The sequence below is a fragment of the Octodon degus genome, unplaced genomic scaffold (genome assembly GCF_000260255.1).
Source record: "Octodon degus isolate 3935 unplaced genomic scaffold, OctDeg1.0 scaffold00028, whole genome shotgun sequence".
Lineage (NCBI taxonomy): Eukaryota > Metazoa > Chordata > Mammalia > Rodentia > Octodontidae > Octodon > Octodon degus.
In genome coordinates this window covers 5,130,687-5,147,358 of record NW_004524604.1, presented here as the reverse complement: position 1 = coordinate 5,147,358, position 16,672 = coordinate 5,130,687, and the positions used below count along the sequence as shown (strand labels likewise).

Genomic DNA, 16,672 nt, shown 5'->3' with positions numbered 1-16,672 from the left:
TCAAAGAAAGTCTTAATGAAAAAAACATACTGTGTGTTTATGAACTAGATGGATCAGTATTTTTTGTAGTATTGGGGACTGAACTCAGGACCTTGCCCTTGCCAGGCAAACGCTTATTCTACTGCGCTATCTCCCTGGCCCCCTGTTGTATAAACTTAATTTTTAAGATACCTAATGACATTGAGATGTTTACAATGATTCTTTCCAAAAGAAAAAAAAAAGCAGAATAAAGCATAATTTCAGAATAACTGTAAAGCCTACAAATTACACTTCATCACTTTTTAGCTTAAATGAGATGGAAAACTTCAAACATATCTGATTTTAGAATTTTATAAACAAAAATCTAGAGGTTACAAGAGCTTTCAGCCAAAATTGATTTTGCTATACTAATTCTCTTCTGGTTCCAAATAAATTTTAAGATTGTTTTCTCTGATTCTAGGAGGTATGCTATTGATATTTTTACCAGAATTGCTTTAAATACATATATCAATTTTGGTAGGATGACCATTTTCACTATATTAGTTCTTTCTATCCAAGAACAAGGGCTATCTTTCAATTTTTGTATTCCCTTTGATTTCCTTTTTCAGACTACTATAGTTTTCAATGTAAAGTTCTTTTACTTCTTTCATTAGGTCAGTGCTTAGGAATCAGTTTGTGGCTGCTACCGTGGGACGTGTTATTTCCCTCATTTCTCTCTCAGTTAGTTATTCATGTACAGGAATGTTATTGATTTTTCAGTGTTGACTTTGTTTAAATTTATGCTGCTGAATTCATTTATTAAATCTAGAAATTTTTTGGTGGAGTTTTTGGGATCTTCCATGAAGAGTATCATGTCAGCCACAAATAATGATAACTTAACTTCTTCCTTTCCTATCTTTATTCCTTTTATTGCTCTCTCTTGTGTAATTGCTCTGGCTAATGCTTCCAGAACTATATCAAATAAAAGTGGTGACAGTGGATATCCTTGTCTCATTTCTGCTTTTAGAGAGAACACTGTCGGTTTTTGTCCATTTAGTATGATTCAGCAGTTTGTCACATATAGCTTTCATCAGGTTGCAGAAAAGATAATCTACTCAGATTTTTTAGGGTTTTTTTTTTTTTAATCATGAATGGGGTTTTGAATTTTGTCAAATTCTTTTTCTGCATATATTGAATTTATCATGTGATTTTTGTCTTTGGCCTCTGTTGATGTTGGTATATTACATTTATTGATTTGCATATTTTGAACCATCCTTGAGTTCCTGGGATGAATGTTAGTTGGTAATGGCATAAGTCAGGGGTCACTATAGTTCTTAACTTGAAATTATACTACGAAGCTGCCATGATAAAAAAAAAACAAAAACAAAAACAAAACAGCATGTTACTGGCAAAACAAACAGACAACAGACATAGGGATCAATGAATCAGATTAGAAGATTCATAAAACTCCAAATATTCAGCCACCTTATCTTCAACAAAGGAGCTCAACACCTTCACTGAAAGAAAGATAGCTTCTTTATTTTTTTTTATTTTTTATTTTTTATTTATGTATGTGTGTGTGTGTGTGTGTGTGTGTGTGTGTGTGTGGCCAGCTCAGCCCACCAGGGGGTGGGGCGGGCTGGCATGTGGTGCTGGGGGATTGAACCGTGGTCCGTGTGCTTTGCTAAGCTTGTTCTAAGTAGGTGCTTTAGACCACTGAGCCATCTCACCAGTCTGATAGCTTCTTTAAATGTGCAGGGAAAATGAGCTTTTCACACACTGAAGATTAAAACTTGACCCAATCTTTCAACATGTGCTAAACTAAAATTGAAATGAACCAACAGTCTAAATATTAAAACAGAAACACTAAATCTGCTGGAAGATAGAACAGATAGAACTCTGAAAGATACCAGTGTAGGCAAAGACTATGAACAAATCCCAATCACATGAAACTATCACAACAAAGCAACAATTGGGATCTCACCTTGTGAAAAAATGTTTGCACAGCAAAAGATGTCACCAACATTCTAAAGAGACAACTACTTTGTAAGAAAAATATTTTCAAAGCTATTTCTCAAAGGACTAATATCTAAATATGTAAAAACTCAAAAAAAAATCAGATCTCCCCAAAGTTAAAGACCCAATCCAAAACTGGGCATGAGATTAATACACACTTCTCAAGTGAAGAAGTATGAATGACAAATAAATATATGAAGCAATGTCCAACATCACTCCTCATTTGAGAGATGCAAGTTAATAAAACACTGAGATTCCATCTCACTCCAGAAAAAATGGCTACTGTCATGAAATCACCAATAACAAACGCTGGCGAAGCTTTGAGGTAGAGGAACCCTTCTCCACTGTTGGTGGGAGTGCAGACTGCCTCAACCAGTCTGGAAGTCAATGTGGTGATTCCTCAGAAAACTAAAACTAGAGTTGCCATTTGACCCAGCTATTTTCCTCTTTGGTATCTTCCTAAAAGAATTAAAGGCATCATACCGCAGCAATATATGCACAACCATTTTTACAGCCTCACGGTTTGTAACAGCTAAATCTTAGAAATAACCCAAATAAATGCCCATCAGCTGATGAATGGATAAAGAAGTTTTGTTTTTTTTTTAAATGTACAACAGAGAGGCTGGCCATATAGCTCAGCAGACTAAGTGCTTGCTTAGGTAAGCACAGAGGCCAGCGTTCAATCCCTGGAACGATATGCCATGCCAGCCCCACCGTAGGGTGCACTGAGCTGGCAATGGAGTCTAGGTGTGGTGGTGCATGCCTGTAATCCCAGCACTGGGGAGGCAAAAATCAAGAAGATCATTATGAGTCTGAGTTGCATAGTGAGACCCTGCACAAAAAAACCCGTAAAATAAATAAAATAAAATATACAACAGAGTACTATCCTTCCATAAAGAAAGATAAACTTGAGACATTTCGAGGTAGACTGATGTACCTTGAGACCATTCTCTTAAGTGAAATAAATCAGACACATATGTGTTAATACTGTGTTGTTCCCCTGGTGTGAGAAACAGAAAATATAAATAAGGTCCAAATGGTATAATATATATTGGGAAATGGAAGAAAAAGTTCAAATGTGAAGGGGAGCAATGAGGGGGAAAGGAAAGAAGGGACAGAAAAATTAGAAACAAAGCTTTTGTAAGTAATCAGGAGGAAAAGGGTTGAAGGGAAGGGAGGAAATGGGAAAGGAAAACGATATGTCAAGTACAGGTACAAATTCCACATGATGAATGTCATCATTGTGTATATCTAAAATGTACTCATAAAATTTTTTCAAACACAAAAAACATTAGCATGCCTTGTTGTGTTAGACTTTGCTGGCGTAGTGTCTGAAATAAAAAAATATTTTAATTCTTGCAAATTGATGATAAAACTTAGATACTATCATTACATTTCTATCATTATAAATGGCGAGCAGTATCTGTTATTTTGCAGTTCAAATGGATTCTGTTCAGTCCATACTAAGTTAACCCCACACAGGAAATTCCCGTATGAAATGTGCCTCCTGCCTTCTAGTCTACATAGCAATGTGGTGAGAATTTAAAGAACAAATGGGAACAAAACTGTAAAAAAAGTCATTATCTTTGCCTACTAGTGAAAGTCTGGGTTTGGGTCTATGCAAAACCTCAGCATGCATGATCTTGTGAAAAGTCAGTCTTGATTTCCTGTGAAGAGGATACCAGTTGCTCTCAGGAGACAGGAACAGAGGTCCCTATTGTTTTCTTATCCCTGCATTATCCCAGAGGAAAACAGAAACATTTACTCTACACTCTTTTTTAAAAAAAAATTATTTATTTATTTTGCAGAACGGGGGATTGAACTTAGGCCCTTGTGCTTGCCAGGGAAGCACTTATTCCACTTAGCCATCTCCCCAGCCCCAGCTCTACACTCTTAAATCACACTTTCTCAGTGGTTGAAGGCCAAGTTTTTGAGGTTTTTTGTTTTTTGTTTTGTTTTGTTTTGTTTTGTTGCTGAACCGGGGATTGAACTCAGGCACTGAGTCATCTCCCTGGCCCCTAAAGGCCAAGTTTTTAAAGACACAAGTGACATTTGAATTGACTTCACCCTGCAGGAAGCCATGGTTTTTGGAAATGTTAAACTAATACGATTTGCTCACTTAATAAATAGGGCCCATAATGTACATAGCAGCCAGCTACTTCTGGAATTGGCTCATTTTTCTCAATGTTCTCCTTTTGGTTAACTAAAATTACCATTACTATACTGAACTTCTTTCCCTCTGTGTTTTCAAATCCTGTGGGAGCATTTGAGTATCTATAGCAGTTCAAAGGAACTTAAGGAAAGATACATGTAGAAATTTCCATATATAGCGAACATTTGCATGTGATTAAAGTCTAGGCTTTGAACTTCTGGCTCCATGTTTCCCACTAGTAGGATCAATGGAACTCCTCATCTCTTCTGCTACCATCCCCAGGGTACGAGCAGGTTATCCTCTCCAGAAGGTCACTGATACCGTCCTGCCATGGACCTCAGAGCCACTGTTTATTCTCATACCTGGGGCTTTAGCCTGCTACAGGGAGACCTGGTAAGAGCTGGCTGATGTTGATCTTGCTATCATTGCTGATTGCTCCCTTAGGTACTAACACCACTCCACCCAAACTTCTAGCCCTCTCTAGATGGATCTTGAGATGATTTCATTGGGCTCTCCAAGGGTTGCCTTTGCTTTCTTCTTCCTGCAGCCTCCTTTTTACCACCATGTTTGAGTGAATTGTACCTATTCATTTGCATCTTCTTTTTTGAATTTTCATTGAAAAATAGTTTATATAAGTAACTGTTCTCAGCACCAACCCTCCTGTTAATCACCTAAACCAGGAAAATAATATTTGACCAAATATGTGTCAGTTATGTCTAGTATTTAGGCCTAGTAGTAGTATTGTTAACTTAGATTTGTGTCTTTACTGTGTCTTACTTATCATTTGGGTTAGAGTCCATACTGAGGTAAGGGTTCTGCCTTCCTGTTCATTTTGAAATTATCTGCAAATTAACAGAATAAGCAATAAAAAGAAGGAAAAGTAGAATTTGAGGTTAAAAAAGTATATTATTTAAAAAGTTTTGGGGGTCAGTGAGATAGCTCAGTGAACTAAAGCGACCACAGTTCAATCCCCAGCACCACCTGCTGCCCCAACCCTGCTCCCAGGGTAGGCTGAACCAGCCACCAAATAAATAAGTAAGTAAATAAATAAACAAATAGTTTAAGACAGCATAAAAGTGAAATGAAATGAGGATTGATTGCCCAGATGATAAGATTTGAATACTGCAGTTAAACACACAAGGTATGAATATATAGGACTATTGACAACTGAATTTCTGTCCGCTTAGTTTAAGGAAATAGAAAACTTTTTTAAAATACATGCAAGGTACATAGGCCATAAGTAAATAATTTGAGAGAGAAGAATGGTGTTATTTCTATGGTATTTAATTTTCTACAAAATTTAAATTTAGTGTGAAGATTCTAATCTGAGACTAATCTCAAAATCGATAAAATGGTATACATACTGGCACACATCCAGTGCGTGGTTGGTCAGGCACTCAGAAGAAGTTAGATTTCAAGCACCTTGTTTCATGTTGATTTTATATTCAGTGCTGAGCTGAGTCCACAAATGAAAAGTTGTGTGTGTGTGTGGGAGGGAATGCTTCACTTGCCAGGTGCATGTGCACGGTATGTTCAAGGCGTGTGCATGTGTGTGCACGCATGTCTTTGCTCTCATGGTGAACAAAGAGAAAAGATGAGATATAATATGAGTAATGGGAAAATAAAGTCTGTTTCAGAGAACATAAGAGCTAGCAATCACAAGGAGACTCTAAGAGAGTAAGATATTTAGAAATGACACACAGGCATGAAGCAGGGCCTTTCTGTGAGCCTAACTGGAGAAAAAAGGCTTATCTCAGAAGGGAGAGACAGTTATTAAACACAGTCCAATGAACTCCTGAATCTAGGATTAATTAGCCTCAAAGGAAAGCATTTTAATTGAAAACTGAGGATTGAACTTGGGGTCCAGGCCCAAAAGACCTTGCGTTGGTTTATTACATGATTCAAACCACTAGACACATGCACAGAGGTTCAAAAACCATTAGATACATTCAAGATGTTAACAAGAGTGACTTCCAAATGGTGAGGTCATGGACAATTTTTAATGTCTTATTTATACCTCTTTGCATCTTCCAAGTTTTATTAGTTGCACTCATTTTATAATTAGAGAAACCCAGTAAACATTGCCCTGAAAGTCAGTTTAATTATGTGAAGAAACTGTGGAATCATGGAGTTGGCTTGGTCTACCATCAAAAATATATCTATCCAAGGGCCCCCACGTAAGTGCTTGGTTCAGGAAGCCACTGACTGCCAGTGGATGTGAGGTGAGTGACAGAGCAGGAAAAGAAGGTGGTTGCAGTAGGATCTTCCCGCTTACCTTTACTCCTTTTCATCATCTTTGTCACATGGATTTAGCTGGACAGACCTTACCCAACCATTATACCAATCATAGTGTGTCCCCTTTCCTGAGCCATGTGACTAGAAACCTCAGGGAAGGCTGGGCAGGGAACTCCTTCAGTTTCTTTCCACTTTACTTAGCTAAAACAAAGCCAGACTTTGTCAAAAAGAAACTTCCAATAGGAAATAAAAAGAAACAACAAAACCAGACGTTTAGAAAAGGACATGTGCTAAAAGCATAGCCTTCTTTCCTATCTTGAAACCAGATCTTGGCAAAGTACAGCTCCTCACACAGCTTCTGCATTGTTGCTGAGAGCCTGTAGGAAATGTTAGCATTTGGCAATTCTTGACTAGTCAGTTTTGTTACTGTGTTTTGTGCCCTCTTAGGAATTTGTGTTTTGCTAAAAGAAAACATAAAGAGCTTCCATATCTGATATTAACGAACAACTGGGTGGTACAACAATGAATAATTCTTCTAAGGGCTCCCAAAAATTTGTCAAGGAATCTGGAGGAAAATTGTGCAGTTTTTGAATTAGCAAAATACATTAAAATACGCTTTTATTCCACAATTGTTCAGTGTGAACATTTGACTCATCTACCTGAGACACTGGACAAAGTGGTTGCTCAACAGCAAGCTGGGCTTCCCTAACCTAAATTCTAAAGTGTCTGTGGCCTTTGCCTCTGCACGCTGTACCTGGCCTTGATGTTGGCATTACTGACACCCAAGGAGCCCATTCAAGTGTCTTGAGGGTATTGTCCTCTTGTTGTTCTCCTCCTTCCATTTCACTTCTGGGGGTCTGGCATTCCTCTCATCCTGAAGTTATACATTCTTCCTTGTAAACGCAGAGCCCCCTCCAACCCTGCCTGCTTTTTCTGTCTGTACAGGACTCTTCTCTGAAGGGTCAGAGTTATGTAGAGTTCAAAAGAAACATGTCTTCAGCTCAGAATTGATGCTGAGTAGCACACTTCATCGCCTGACACTCACTGGGCAGGTCTTCAGCAGAGACCCTGGGAATACAGTAGCCAACACCCCCTCCCTGAGTCTATCTTCCCCCTCAGTGTTCTGCTCTGAGGAGCACCAGACTTGGGCCTTGGGCTGAACAGCTCCTTCTCACTTTCAAATTGCTGTCATGCATATGAGGGTATTTCTCAGTCTGGGCAAATCATTGGGAATAACTTAGTTGGAGCCCAGTGAACAACCAAGGGTGTTTCTAGTTCATGTTATACAGTCTGGGCACAGATTATTTGCTAAATCTTCAGGTGCTATCTAGGAAGGGGATAGTAACAATGTCACTTTGAATGGCCTTTCTCTTTCTGCAGAGCAAGGGGCAGGGAGAGGAAGAAAGGACTTGCATTGAGCCTATCAGATCTTCAAGTGCAAACTTCCTCCTCTTGTATGCTTTGGCTTCACAGAGTCACACAATCAGTGACTAGACTTCCAGTGGAAAGGGGGAAGGCCGAGCCAGAAGGTGTGAGGGGAAAAGGCCTTGAGATGAGAACTGGTGTGTTTCAGGGGATTAGCCAGTAGCCACCTGCGTTCCCTTGCACAAGTTCCCTTGAATCTAGATTGCAAGGGTGATATTATTTAGATCCTGAAATAGGTTACTGACATAATAGTTTTCTTGGCTTTTTAAATCTTACAATCTTAAAACATACCTGTTGACACCCGTCGGTCTTCCTAAGCTTTCAAGTCCCGCAATGTGTGCAGATTTCCTTTCAGCCCTTTACATCCTTTTTGCAGAATTCATCTGAAAGGGCCATGCCTGCTTTCACCTGTCTATGTGCTCTGACAGTATGGAAAGCCACCAGGCTGATTTATTGGTGGCCATTTATTTCTGCCAGTAGAAAATGGATAACAGTGCTCCTGTCTAGGAGTTCCATATACGTTTTTTAAAAGGAAACTCCAAAAAGATGCTCCCCCCTCCCCACACCAAATTTACTTTGATTCATTAAAGAGCTGTGAATTCTGCCAGGAATCAATTTTCTAGTAGGACCTCAGCAGCCTGGGAAGAGGCACATTGGTTTCTGCAAGAAACTACAGAAAGAAGATAGAGAGGAAAGGCATAGCAGTGGCGCTCAAATTTTTATTTTTGGTCTTTCTAAACCTGAACGCGAACTCTCCTTTCCTATCACTGGACATTTCTGATGAGGACGCTCTTGTTTAGTGCCTTAAAGAATGCTGGGGATGATTTCCAAGTAGCCTAAGCTGAGAGCTTCGTAAGGCCCTGCAAAAGCTTCGCTCCGTACGCCACACACCTGGCACTAAGGTCACAGTCTGAAACAGTTTTTTGGCTCTGGTGCGGAGAAGGTCTGCACGAGGAGGCTGTTTATTTCTGTGTCCCGGTTCACGTTGTGTCTGATTCTGAGAACTCCAAGCCCAGGAAAGGGCAGCAACCGTGCTTGGGGCTCCCCTAAGCACCTAGCTGGAGGGTGTCTATCCATGTAGACATTTCCAGGACTAAGGGGCCAGCTGGAGAAACACGATTTTAGAGACGGAGTTGGTGGAAGCAAGAAAAAACAGGGCTCGAGGTTTAGCACAGACGTACAGAGCTCCCGGGCAGGCGAGGCGCATCCCTGCGCCCGCGGCCCCACAGCCCTGGTCTTTGCCCAGACCCCGCCATCCGCTCGCCCAGGAGGGAACGCGGGACCAGCTGCTGAGCCGGGTACCTCCGTGGGCGCGCAGCCCTGGCTGCCAGTTGCCGGTGAAACCCGACACCGCCGTAGAGGCCGCCCGCCTGCTCCGGGGCTCGGCTCTGCCCCGCGCACTCCCTCATTCACACACAGCGCTCCGGACTTCGCTACGCTTGCGCAACTCAACCGCTCGGCTTCTCCGGTGCAGTAAGTGACCGCCGGCCCGGGCCTCGGGGCTCAGCGCGGGGACCCCTCCTCCCCGAGCCCAGGTCCCGCCGCACAGCCCCAGGGTAGGTGCCGCTTGGGACCCAGGGGTGGGGGGAGATCGCGGGAGCCCGCTGCGAGCGTGTGCGCGTGTGCTGTGTGTCACTGCCAGTGTTGTGTGTGCGTGTGTGTTTGTGACTGCGCGGGCTCGAGGTCCAGGCGCAGGGCACACTAGCTTGCATGCCGCAGAACGGAGTGGAAAAGGCTGCGCCTTGCAGCCCCTCTTACTCCCTACCCGCCCTTCCCCGCTTCTGTCCGCCCGGGTCTCAGAGTTTTCTGGATAACAGGAACTCCAAACTGGGTGCCACAAACCTGTTTTTGTCGTTGTTCTGTAAACACGTCTGGGTAGCTCTCTGGTGAATTCTAAACCACTAGAAAGGTTTCTTCTAGCTGTTTGTTTGTTTTTAGAGTAGTATTTTGAAGAAGTATCCATTAACCCTTAAGGACAAACATGTAATATGTGCTCATTTACAACACTTTACATTGCATTTTTTTTCATAAGCTCCCAACTGGAAAGGAGATTAAGTTACCCTGCATGCCTTAAAGATACTGGGTTTTCCGTATTAACTGGTAATAGGGATCTCAGGTTCTCTTCTAGTCTGTATCTGTTTCAGTACATTTGAATTAAATATCATCTTCACGATAAGATAAGGGTGGTTTCTTTGTAATATTCTTTTGGGTTCTACTTTCTGTGAGTGAACTATTTTGAAAATACAAACCAATAGTAAGTGGGGAAAATTAAGTTCTTAAGGAAAAATAAAAATCCATTGCAAAATACAGAACACATAACCATGCCCTCCCCCCTATTTGTTTTCATTATATCTTATTTGGTGTTACTTTTTTGCAAGCTTCTAAGATGCCACCCTTTTATCTTATTCTAAAGAGAGAAAGCAAACAAATCATGCTAAGTATTTGAAATACAAAGTTGTAAAGACCTTATGGGTTGCTGTGTTTTCTAAGAAAGAGAAATTAATTCAAATCCAGGAATATTTGCAGCAGAGTTTAACATTTTACTCAGTTGCCAAGATACACAGATTTGATACAATCTGTGCCCTGATTCTAACTAAGACAAACAAACAAACAAACAGCCCTGAAGGGCAAGTAAGGTATTGGTATTAAACAGCACTATACAAACATCAAGTGGTCAGAATTAATATGTTAGAAAAAGCCAGAAAACAAGTATAAGCTACATTAGTCTTGTCAAGATCTCTTTCCCCCTTTTAAAATTTCTTACTACTTACTCCTTTTCTTGAGGGATATAAACTTTTAAGAGAACCCATTAGTAAACTCCCCTTTCTATCTCCTGATTTGCCTGAGTCTCAGGTAGCAAATCAGGAATCTGTGCTTTCTAGACATCTTTACTGAGATGTCAGCGATTTCGCCTTAGACGCTTTGAACGGCTGGTTTATTGACAAACCTCTAAAATAAATAGTATCCTTCTACCACACAGAGGGGGCATGTTCTTAATGAAAGGCCTTTAAGTGGCAGTAAGGATCAACTGTAAGCTTTTCAGATCTGAAATTTAGTTCAAGAGTTGTGGAGGGAATACCTATGTAGAATTACACTAGGAAGAAGAATCTAATTCTTTCCACTTAGAAAATTCCTACTCTTCTTGACTTTTAGCCATATTACTATGCTTTATTACTTCATCCTAGGGTTGCAGCTCTAACATAAGGGTGGTTTCTTTGTAATATTCTTTTGGGTTCTACTTTCTGTGAGTCTGAACTATTTTGAAAATACAAACCAATTGTAAGTGGGGAAAATTAAGTTCTTAAGGTAAAATACAAATTCATTGCAGAATAAGGAACACATAACCATACCCTCCCCCCATAAGAACATAGATTTTAGTGTAAAAGTGTGTTTGGCTGAGATTCCCAATGAAATCCTTTCATCCTTTGCTTGGGATAGTAATGGCCAATGCTTTCATGGACCAGGTCTCTATTTCCTGTGTGATCTTGGACTGTAATATGTGGGGGTGGGGCGGCAGAGCAGGAATGTGCAGCAGGTGGCCAAGAGCAGTTGAGTAGTTTGAATCCAATTACTTGCAGCCCTGGCCAGAGCCTAGTGGTGTTTACCAACAGTGCCCTTAGTAGCTCACTGTGACCCATTGAAAACTGTCTGCTTTTTAGCCCTACTAGTGTCTGGGTTGGCTTCCTAAGCTGGAAGCAGATCCCACTGTGAAGTGTAGCCTCACGTTGGTGTCCTGCTTGGAGTCCAAGCTGTGCTGCAACAACATCTAAGTACCCCATGACTATTTTTCTCTAGTGTTTTGGGCTGTTAGTGAAAAATGACTTGACTTTATATTCTCATTCCTTTTTTTCTGCATATTTTGATGTTTGGTTAAGTGAATGCTTTGGAATACTGCCAGGAAGGAGGTGATTGGAGCCTCAGCTGGAGACCTGTTGGAGGGTACAGTGATTCAGTTGAGTGGAGTCCACTGCTGATAACCAGACTCTACACAGCCATTTCACATGAGCACAGTGCACTAGGAAACAAGAAGACAGATTTTCAATGAAAAGATGCCTGTTTTCTCTTAAAGCCATGACTAAAAGTTTAAGATTTATCCTAGATAGAGAAATATTTTTAAATGACATTGTAAATGGTTGACTCAGCCATGGAGCTAATACCTTTCATGGAAAGAGCCAGAGGTGCACGCTGACTCTCCCAGTGGTAACCTGTGTGTCTTTGTTCTATCAGCTGAAACTTTAAAAGGCGCTGCTGGCTTCATCAGCTAAGTAAAAGCACATTTGGAAGTGGGATAATTAGTGTGAAGAATATTCAAAAGTTATCATGTACATGTGTGCTGTTAACCAGCATCTGCATTCGATGGCTGCATTGCTACAATGACTTCATAAAGCACACAGTTAACTATACAAGCCTGTTATTTTAAAGTGTTTGTGAGATCACAAGACTTAGAATATGAACTTTGGACTCTTAAGAATATTGTTGAAAAGTTCTTTCAAGCCCTTTCCTTTTGCATTTCATCTTCCAGCCCACATCTGATTTCTTGTTCATGGATTTTTCTGGAACATCCCTTTCCCTGGAAAGTACCTCTTGACACTGGATGGCCCACTTCACATAGAACTTCAGCTTCTTTGTTGGGAAAATTGACCCTATAACATTTAAGAAAAATGAATTATTTCATCTAGTCACTGCCCTGTATTTTTATCATAATTTGAATAATTACAGAGATGCCTCCCTTAACAATGGGAGTTCTGAGGAGCTCTAGTTAGGTGACTCATCATTGTGTGAACATGAGAGAGGGTACTTACAAAAACTAAGGTAATACAGCTTACTACACACCTAGGCTATAATATAATCTCCTGGGACTCTAGTTCATGCAGTCCACAGCGGACTGAAATGTTATGTGGTTCTTGACTGAGTGCCCAGCCCAGTGTGTGAAGCATAGATGGTAAGGTTATTTTAATAAATGAGGCATCACAAATGCGTAAAATATTGGGGTACTCCAATGTCTTGAGACAGTTTACCTCCATTATTCAAAAAAGTCCATGGGGAACTAGAGTTCATTTGCCAAGTATAACAATACTGCAAAGCATAATTCACTTTCTAAACCAGCCCATACATGCCTATTTAATCCCCACAATAGATAAAGCATTATGCTTTTGCAATTCTAAAGCAAATCAAAACAAAGCCAAAGTAAAGCTACTGTGGAATCATTTCCTTTTGGAAATCACAAAATACACTTGGGCTTAATGATAATAGAAACAGTTACATTTTTTACAATCTTTTATATTATACTATAAAATTTGTACTCTATTAAATCCCAGTGGGAGGTTCTAGATTTATCTGAGAAGACTAAAAATGATGTTAAGTTTGAATATACTACCCATGGAAGTGGTAATGGCCTTAATTAATCAAACAAAATTGAAATACTAATTTTGGGTATTTAATAATTATCTTGAGTGCTAAGGCTGGAGGGAAATCAGATCTAATTATAGGATAATGCCAGTGGAGGGAGAGGAGGAATTTTAGAAGGACACTTTCCTTCTCATTAAGGATTCTTCGTCGTGTTGATTTTCTTTTTATCTCCCTTGAGCCTAAAGCAATCTGAAGTTTCTTCTGAAAGAATTTTGTCTTTTTCTCTAGAGATACTTGTTACCTATATATAGAAAAGAGCTGATACTCCATTTGATGCAAAATATAAATGGGCTCATTTTGTTTGCAGATTAATGTTACTTTTGCCACTTGATTATTAGCCACGTAGCTCAGGGTAATTGTTCAATCAAGAATACATGATGCTTGTGTTTCAGGTACCAGCCAGGGCGCTCCAGCTCAAGTCACTCCGCCAATATCTATGGGAAGCCTGGAAGTGCAGGCATTAATATTTAAGAGCAGTAACCCAACTACTTATTTCTCTAAATTTTTTAAGCTCTTAGTCTTTGCCAAGTTATATAACCAGAAATTAGGTACTCTACTCATGCTACAATACTGTTTTGTTAGAATGCCTTCATTACACTATGCTTTATGGTACTTTTGTTTTTGAACTAAGAGTCAATATAAAAGAGATCAGCTACATGGAAAAGTCATATAAGGGAGATGGCACTTTCTGTTACACATGTAGTGCTTTCATAAGGATTTACATGATAAATTCCTTCTGTCCTTTACTGTGAAGTATTTTAAAAACTATACCTCTTGTGATTAACGAGCATTTCCTTTGTTAAGAAAGGCTAAAATGATCACCATGTTTTCACTTTTTGGGCTGTCACCCAAGAAAATGACTATATTGTGCTTAACTGTATCGTAGTTATGGTTTTCTCAAGGTATAGCGAGTCCTTCCTGGTCCTTGTCTTGGCCCAGGAAGTTTATAGTTCCATGAAAAAGTTATTGAAATTCTAGTGAGTTAATTCCAGCATACTATTCTAGTGCTGCCCGTGGCAAAAGTAAAGACACTAAGACGTATTTGTAGTTATGGAGAGTCCAGGGGTCTTAAGTCTAGCTACAACGACAGTGTCCAGAACAAAGGCATTGACCCAGGGCTGATACTGGGCTTTATTATTTCATCAAGAATGGAGTGGGGGCTGGTGAGATGGCTCAGTGGTCTAAAGCACCTACTTAGAACAAGCTTAGCTAAGCTAAGCAAAGCACAGCGACCATGGTTCAATCCCCCAGCACCACATGCCAGCCAGCCCGCCCCCTGTTGGGCTGAGCTGGCCACACACACACACAAAATACATAAATAAATAAACAAATAAATAAAAATTTAAAAAAAATTAAAAAAAAAAAAGAATTGAGTGGCTTGGATGAGTGACTGTGAGAACTGCTGGAAGTAGACGTGCTGTGAGCTGGGCTGGGTAAGAGGCCCAAATCACCTCTGTAAAATGCACAGAGAAGAATATGCAGAAAGAGCCTTCTGCATAACACAATTGAGATAGTACCTCATGTTTGGGGGTCTGTGCTTCAGTTCCGATGTGTAGTCTTTCAAGCCCCAGGGAGTCAGAGCCTTTATCTCAAGGCTGGATCCCAGCCAACAGTGGGAGCATTGGCTCTTCATCCTGCCCCACATAAGGAACAACATGGGTTTTTAAGGGAGTATGTCTGGAGAAACACTGTCTGCTGTCTTCCAAGACTACACATCAGCACCTTGACTGAAGCATAGGCACTGCTCAAAGCCAATTGAAGGGATAAGGAAAAGTCTCAGTCTGCTCTGTACATATCAATTCATGGAAGTAGGGTCACACACAGCCAGCATGGAGATTACTGTTCCTCCTTCAAGGGGAATCTCAGGTTTTCCACATTAAGGCATGGCTTTCACGCTTTCATTCTTACTGTTTTGCATATAGCATGCTCATACCACACAGCTAAGCTAACTCTGCACTATAGATCTAGGCGGAATTACCTTACTTTATATTGTAAGCTCATGAGACATTCAGTGAAATATTTATAAATTTCGGTTGTATAGTTTTACTTTGGTATTTTAGAGTCAATAATAGATTCCATGTTATTTTATGTGGTTCCTTGAAATGTTCTAAATACAGTTTTTACACTCTGTATTAGCCACTTTCCCAACACTGGGGCAGGGCAGCTTAAAGGAGGAGAGTATTCAGGTCTTTGTTGATTGCCCACAAGACAGAAATAGCATGGTGGAAGCCTATGGAAGAGGGAAATGCAATGATGCTCATCTTGTGGCTGCCAGGAAGGAGGGAGGAGGAAGGAAGGGGGAGAGAGAGAGAGAGAGAGAGAGAGAGAGAGAGAGAGAGAGAGAGAGAGAGGCTGATGGGGCTCCTGCACAGGGTATCCTCCTAAAAGAACATTCAGCTATGGACTTGTCAGTGCCACAGTCCTCTAATAAGCACAGCACCCCATGATCCAATCACTCACCAGAAGCCCCACTGCTGAGAATGGGGCATTTAAGATTCAAACCACAGCATTCTGGCCCTAGCCCCCCCAAAGACTCATGTCCATACCATTATGGAAATCGAATTTAATCCATCTTCGAGAGCTATTGAGGTCTTAACAATTCCAGTATGGCTGGAAAGCCCAAGCCCAGTCTCCTCTAAGACTCAAGGCAAGCTCTTAGCTGTAAGCCCCTGTACAAATACAAAAGAAAGGTAAATACTTTCAATTTACAATGACACAGAGTAAACATTTCCATTCCAAAAGAGAGCAGTAGCAGGACAGAAATGGATCAGACCAGACTGACAACCAGCAGGAGCAGGGAAATCATTAAATCCTGCAGCTCCACCCCTAGCACATGCAGCAGCTTGTGATGTGCTATGAGATCCAAAGGGCTGAGCAGTTCTGCCCTATGGCCTTGGTTTTTTTTTTTTAATTAATTAATTAATTTATTTATTTTGTGTGTGTGTGTGTGTGTGTGTGTGTGGCCAGCTCAGCCCACCAGGGGGCAGGGCTGGCAGGCATGTGGTGCTGGGGGATTGAACCGTGGTCCCTGTGCTTTGCTAAGCTTGTTCTAACTGGGTGCTTTAGACCACTCAGCCATCTCACCAGCCCCCTATGGCCTTGTTGGTTGCAGCGTGAGTGGTCACTCTTGGGCTGGCTCTATTTGCTGTCATAGATTTATTCCCTCTGCAGACTAAATGTGTGGGATATGCTGGGGCTCTTCTCAAAGTAAAGATCCCAGAGTTTATCCATTTATATCCTTGAGCCTCTGGTGAATAAGGTCTGGTCAATTCCTGAGATGTCCTCAAGATAGTTTTCCAATTGTTTCAGTGCAGAGTGTGTGGCCGCTTGTCAATGGCGTTATTGAAAAGCAACACCACTTTCTTTGGTTCCAACTTTACCTGTGCTTTGTTTTTGACCAAACTGCAAAATTTTCATTCTGTTTTTTTGTAGATTTGACTAAAAGCAGCCAGAAATACCATTTTGCAGCTTGAACTT

General features: G+C 40.7%; 1 protein-coding gene across 1 annotated transcript in view; it reads left to right on the top strand.

Moving 5' to 3' along the window:
- The first annotated feature begins 9,215 nt into the window (after nucleotides 1-9,215).
- The window catches only part of Arhgap24 (Rho GTPase activating protein 24), a 464,868-nt gene continuing 457,411 nt past the window's right edge, over nucleotides 9,216-16,672 (top strand). The window contains exon 1 of the mRNA XM_004629174.2: nucleotides 9,216-9,342. The gene's annotated coding sequence lies outside the window, so the exon portion shown is untranslated. The remainder of the gene's footprint in view (nucleotides 9,343-16,672) is intronic.